Here is a 6,168-nt window from a genome sequence, read left to right as displayed (position 1 = left end):
CCCCGGGATGAGGCACTCATGCTGCGATTTCCAGTTCCGAGGAATTGGTATCGTTAGTGTTTTTGTTAAGAGAACAAAACAATTACAAATATAAAGAATAAAGCAGATGTTTATGAATAAATAAATAAACAAGTCAGCTCATAACTCTGTTGAATAAAGAGGAGCTTTTAAAAGGAGGTTTTATCTAGTGCTGTTGCTAAGTTAAATATTACTGGCCAGCCGGTTATTATGAGAGTGAAAATATAAGTAAAACTCTATATCTCAGCCTCCTCGTCGGGCAATGCCGTTTTTTCCCTATCTCCACACTGAGGTGTCGAGATCGTGGAATAAACCGGTTTCTATTTATGCGTTTAGTCCCCAAACTTCTACTATAGTAATGTTATGGGTTATGTTAAGCACTATGGTTTAGCTCCCCAGTACTTGAGCGAGCTCTTAACGCATTATAGTCCTTCACGTCTATTGCGATCTCAAAATACCGGCCAGTTAACCAAAATACAATAAAATATATCCAATAAAATATAGATTTTAAAGTTAAATAACCAAAATACTATGTTTGATAGTTATACTTCTAATTTTGTTTCTATTACATGCAGTTCTAACTTGAGCTGTACGTTCACACCGCCGCCGACTTGAGCTTCCAAAGTTACCGGAAGTCATTCATTCATTTTCAATGGAAGCTGGCTTCTCTCTTCTCTCAGCTGCAAGGAGCGGCAAATCCATTGGCGTCGCGTTTTGGGCGTCAATCAGAAAGTTGAAAGTAGCTCAACTTTATGGTAATGAGCTATGACGCGGTTCAGCGGCAAGCAGCGGCAAAACGGCAGAAACCAATCAGAATATAGACGTCCTTCGCGATGGCTGATTCCGGAGAAACATACGATGTAAACTTTCGTTCCTACCAAAACATTAGTTCCGAGAAAATGGAGGAGAAGTTGATCATTATCGGATTAATTGCACAGTTTAACCATAGAGTGAAAGTTTACCATTTGCATGTGTTTTTTTAGTCCTGTCAGTTTAACAGGGCGCGCTTGACAGGGCATATAAGAACGAGCAGAGAGAGAGAGAGAGAGAGAGCCCCGGCCGCGCGCGCACTCACTATTAATGATAATAATAATAGCTAATTATTATTTTTTCCCGACCAAATGTGACCAAAACGGTTATAAAAATGCTGTCGTTATAACAAGTGAATTTATTCTTTTCAGATTAAATAATTGTTAGTTTATTTTACAGTTCTTTAAAGTAGGTAATGCAAAACCCTAATAAGAAAAACTGGTAACTCCTTTAGTGTTGTTTTTTATTTGTAAATAGGTGTTCCATCAACACCAGGATGGTGTAAAATTTGACTCCTATAAGGAGTTGAGAAGATTGTCATTTCCATTTTTTTAAAGTGTTAGGTCAACACCAGAACAGTGTAGAAGTTTAACTCTGCCAGTGTTTGCTACAAAGCTGCACCCAGCTCTGTAACAGTGTTGTTGTTCTCTGCATTGGTGTTAAAATTTTACTCTCTTAGTGTTCATATTGTTATACTGTGTCGGTGTTGCGAGAGGCAACACTTTTGAAAGTGTTGAACTAACACTTTGTGGGTGGTTCCCATATATACACTTTCAAAGTGTTGAAATTAACTCTATTGGTGTTGATTTCCGGATTTCAAATTTACTGTGATCAAATTATGTACTACATATTACAGCATTGTTTCAATACAAGACATACCAATGGACTCGCGCACCTTTCTGTCTTCTTTGGGCACCAGATGTTCCTTCCTCACCCGAAACAAAGGACTTATTCGATTAGCTTGCGTTGATATAGGACTGGTCTTCCTTCTCTGCTGTAAAACAAGAAAGTCTCGACTTACTCTATGTGCAATAACTATTGTTCTTGAAACATAAATTAAGACAGTTATAAATAAGTTAATTTACCATACGATTCAGGAGAGAACATTTGATGAGTAAATACTGATTGCAATATTAAGAACTTTGCAAACTTAAGAACAATTCAAATTCCCTAACATAGGGGTTTATATAAACTGATATTCTAATATAAGTAAGAAGAATTTAATAGCAGGGACTGTATCAATTTTCTTTAAGGATTTACAAAATAAAGAAAAGTCAGTTTTGAATGCATTCACATTTGGAAGAGATTTTGTGAAACGACATTTGTGGATATAGAATTTAACAAACAGTATAATATTATTTATCAAATATTCAACTTTTTTATTTTTCATTAAAAGTCCATATTTGATCCCATTCCAGGAAAAAAAATCAGATCGTGACGTAACTCTTTGATAGCGAGAAAGTTAACCTGCGCATGCGCGGCCCCGCCCACTAAATCCAGCGGGGTGAAGCTGGAGCTCCAGCGAGGGGAGGAGCTGGAGCTCTAGCTCCTCCCATTTGGGGTGAGTATTCCGACACAGTATAACAATATGAACACTAAGAGAGTAAAATTTTAACACCAATGCAGAGAACAACAACACTGTTACAGAGCTGGGTGCAGCTTTGTAGCAAACACTGGCAGAGTTAAACTTCTACACTGTTCTGGTGTTGACCTAACACTTTAAAAAAATGGAAATGACAATCTTCTCAACCTATTGTTCTCCAAAACGGTTATAAAAATGCTGTCGTTATAACATTTCATGGTGTGACACAGACTTCAGAGCGGCCAAAGCGTCAACAAGCTTCCCCGTACTTTTTGACAAGCGTCCTTGACAGGGCGGCCAGAGCTTCTTTGCAGCTCAAGTCGGCGGCGGTGTGAACGTACAGTTAGCTCTCCAGTTAGAATATTGGCTTCTTACTGACCCTTTAAAGGGATACTCCACCGAAAAATGAAAATTCTGTCATCATATACTCACCCTCATGTTGTTTCAAACCTGTATGAATTTCTTTCTTTTGCTGAACAGAAAGGAAGATATCTAGAAGAATGTGAGTAACCAGACAGTTTTAGATACCATTGACTTCCATAGTATATATTTTTCCAACTATGGAAGTCAATGGTATCTAAAACTGTCTGGTTACTCACATTCTTCTAGATATCTTCCTTTCTGTTCAGCAAAAGAAAGAAATTCATACAGGTTTGAAACAACATGAGGGAGAGTATATGATGACAGAATTTTCATTTTTCGGTGGAGTATCCCTTTAAGAAACACAGAACTCACTCTTGCACTCACACTTACAATCTCTCTCTCTCACACACACACACACACACACACACACACACACACACACACACACACACACACACACTCTCAGATATGTGGTTTATGAGGACTCTCCATAGGCATATTGGCGTAATGGTTTTTCTAATGTACAAACTGTATAATCTATCCCCCTACACTAACCCTACCCCTAAACCTACCAATCACAGATTTAGTATGTTTTTTAAGCCGTTTGGTTTAGAAGGACACATATGTCCTCATAAACCATGTTTACGTTGTAATACCCATGTCATTATACACATTTGTGTCCTCATAAACCATATACAAGAACACACACGTCTCACACACACACACACACACACACACACACACACTAACAATATGCTCTGACAGGAGGAGGACAGAGTAAAGGTACACAGGACCTACAATTCCCACACTTTAGCCCCGGGTCTAGCCGGACAGCCTGTGTGTGTGTGTGTGTGTGTGTGTGTGTGTGTGTGTGTGTGTGTGTGTGTGTGTGTGTGTGTGTGTGTGTGTGTGTGTGTGTGTGTGGTGTGGTCATTGAAAATGTGTTCAGATATATATTCTTCACAGAAAATTAGCCAAGGCCAATGAGTCTGAGTTTGAAAAAATAATTAATCGTATAATTTTTCTCTTGATAAAAAATGAAACCGGGTCCTACAGACCCGAACACCATACAAGGGTTAAAACGACACTAACGAGACGCTTAACAACACAGCGTACAAAACAAACATTTTATATAGATATCATATTCTAATTAAATGAATACTTACAATCACAGAAATAATGTCCTTGGCGATGGTCAATTTGCTGCCGCCGCAACTGCTGCTCGTGTCCGAAAGCTGAATCATACGTGTAACAGCTGTTCTAAATAAGCTTCTTCTTCTTCTTCTTGTTACTATTTAACGGCGGTTGGCATCCAGCTTATTGGTGCATTTCCGCCACCTTCTGCTCCGGAGTGTGAACCAGAAGATAGGTTTACAGACTAAATCCCCTTCCCCACTCACACACACACACACTTCCCAGTCATTCTGCAAAACAATAATAATAATAATTATTATTATTATAATCATGACAACAACAATATTTATACTTTTAGCCCTCCTCAATACTACATTTCTTCATATCCTATTAAAAACCCCTATTTCTCTTAAGAAAGTCATAAGAATTCTAGTCTGAACCCTATCACTGCTCAATAGCCCTTTTAATGTAATGTTCTGAACTCCCATCTCCCTCAACTTATTCCTCATCATCTCTCTCTGAGCTCCATATCTACTACATCTCAAAACAATATGCTCTACTGACTCCTCTTCCTGGCATCCATCACATAGTCCAGTATTATGTTTCCCTATCAATTTAAGCGTTTTATTTAGTAAACAATGTCCCAATCTTAATCTAGATATCACCATTTCTTCTCTCCTATTTCCACTTCCAACCCTTGTATCTTTAACGTCCCTTTGAATTTGATATAAGTGTCTCCCTTTCCCCTCTCTATCCCAACTTTCTTGCCACTTTTGATTTATTTTCTCCCATATCACACTTTTAACCTCTGCTTTACTAATACTAACTTGCATTTCTATATTTCCCTTTGTTAATGCCCTTTTTGCTAATTTATCTGCCAATTCATTCCCCCTTATCCCAACATGTCCTGGTACCCATATAAACTTTACCTGTCTACCTTGATTTACTATTCTTGTTACTGACTGGAGTACTTCAAACAGAATATCTTGACGACTGTTGGATTTGAATGATCTTAAGCTTGTTAATACTGATGATGAATCTGAGCATACCAAAACTTTGTTCTGTCCCGTTCTTTCTACCCATCGTAATGCAATTAATATTGCCAGTATTTCCACTGTATATACCCCTAATTTATTAGATGTCCTCCTATTGATTCCTGTTCCTTTATCCGGTATCACTACCCCCAATCCTGTTGCTTCTGTCTCTGGATTCTTAGCTCCATCTGTATAGATCTGGATATATTCATTATATTTTTCCAATAACCGATTTTTGAACACTCTTTCTAAATTAATATCCTCCTGATCCTTCCTTTTTTCCTGTAACACAAACCAGTCTATCTCAGGCCAAACTATCTTCCATGGAGCAATCTCTGGATACACTATCGTGGGACTTATCCTCAAATTATACACTTCTAATTCTTTGGCTATATCATTTCCAATTCGTCCAAAATTTTCCTTTAAATTTTTTCCATACTCCCAACTTTCCTGTAATACTGCTTTAGTAAGATGAGTACTATTATGCCCTTGTAGACCAGCCCAATAATTTTTCTAAATAAGCTACATCTGATTGGTTAATAATAATCCTATTTCAGTATCTTGCCGCACTATTGGCTCGACTGATATAGTAGGCAACCGCGTTTGCCTGCATATTTACGGGTCGTGCAATATAATTTCGGGGGAACATGTGCAATAAATGGGAGTGGCAACACTTTTCATATCGTTGAGAATAAAACAACCGTCCCAACTTTACAAATCCAGGTTCTCCCTCCATGGGGATCATCCATTTCGAAAAGTAAAGCAGATACGGAACCTCGGCCCACGCGAGATGCAATGCGATTGGTTGCTGGACCAGCCAATGGAATTAATATGTGTAATATTAATATTTAAAATGGCCTAGTCATTAGATTTGTGAATTCTTTTTCTGAAAAACAAAATTATATCATTAATCTTTTAATTATTTTGGCGAAGTTTTATATCCATAAGACAAAAATAACTCAAAAGAAACCCTCCTATATTACCTTTTATAACACTGATCTCACAATATACTTAGAATATCTTTTAAACATGAGATCACAAAACAAAAAGCTTATAAAAACAATACAAATTTTAAAGCTTTTCAAATACATATAACTGCCCTGATATTATAAACTTTCATTTCTGTATTTATTTTATATTTTATTATTATTATGTACATTTATACTTTAGTTGTTGTTGTTATTCTTTGGTTTATACATTTTGAATTGTATTTACAGTGCCTTGTAT

Source organism: Leuciscus leuciscus (assembly GCF_965113295.1).
Source record: "Leuciscus leuciscus genome assembly, contig: SUPER_11_unloc_4, whole genome shotgun sequence".
Taxonomy (NCBI): domain Eukaryota; kingdom Metazoa; phylum Chordata; class Actinopteri; order Cypriniformes; family Leuciscidae; genus Leuciscus; species Leuciscus leuciscus.
This window is presented reverse-complemented; position numbering follows the sequence as displayed.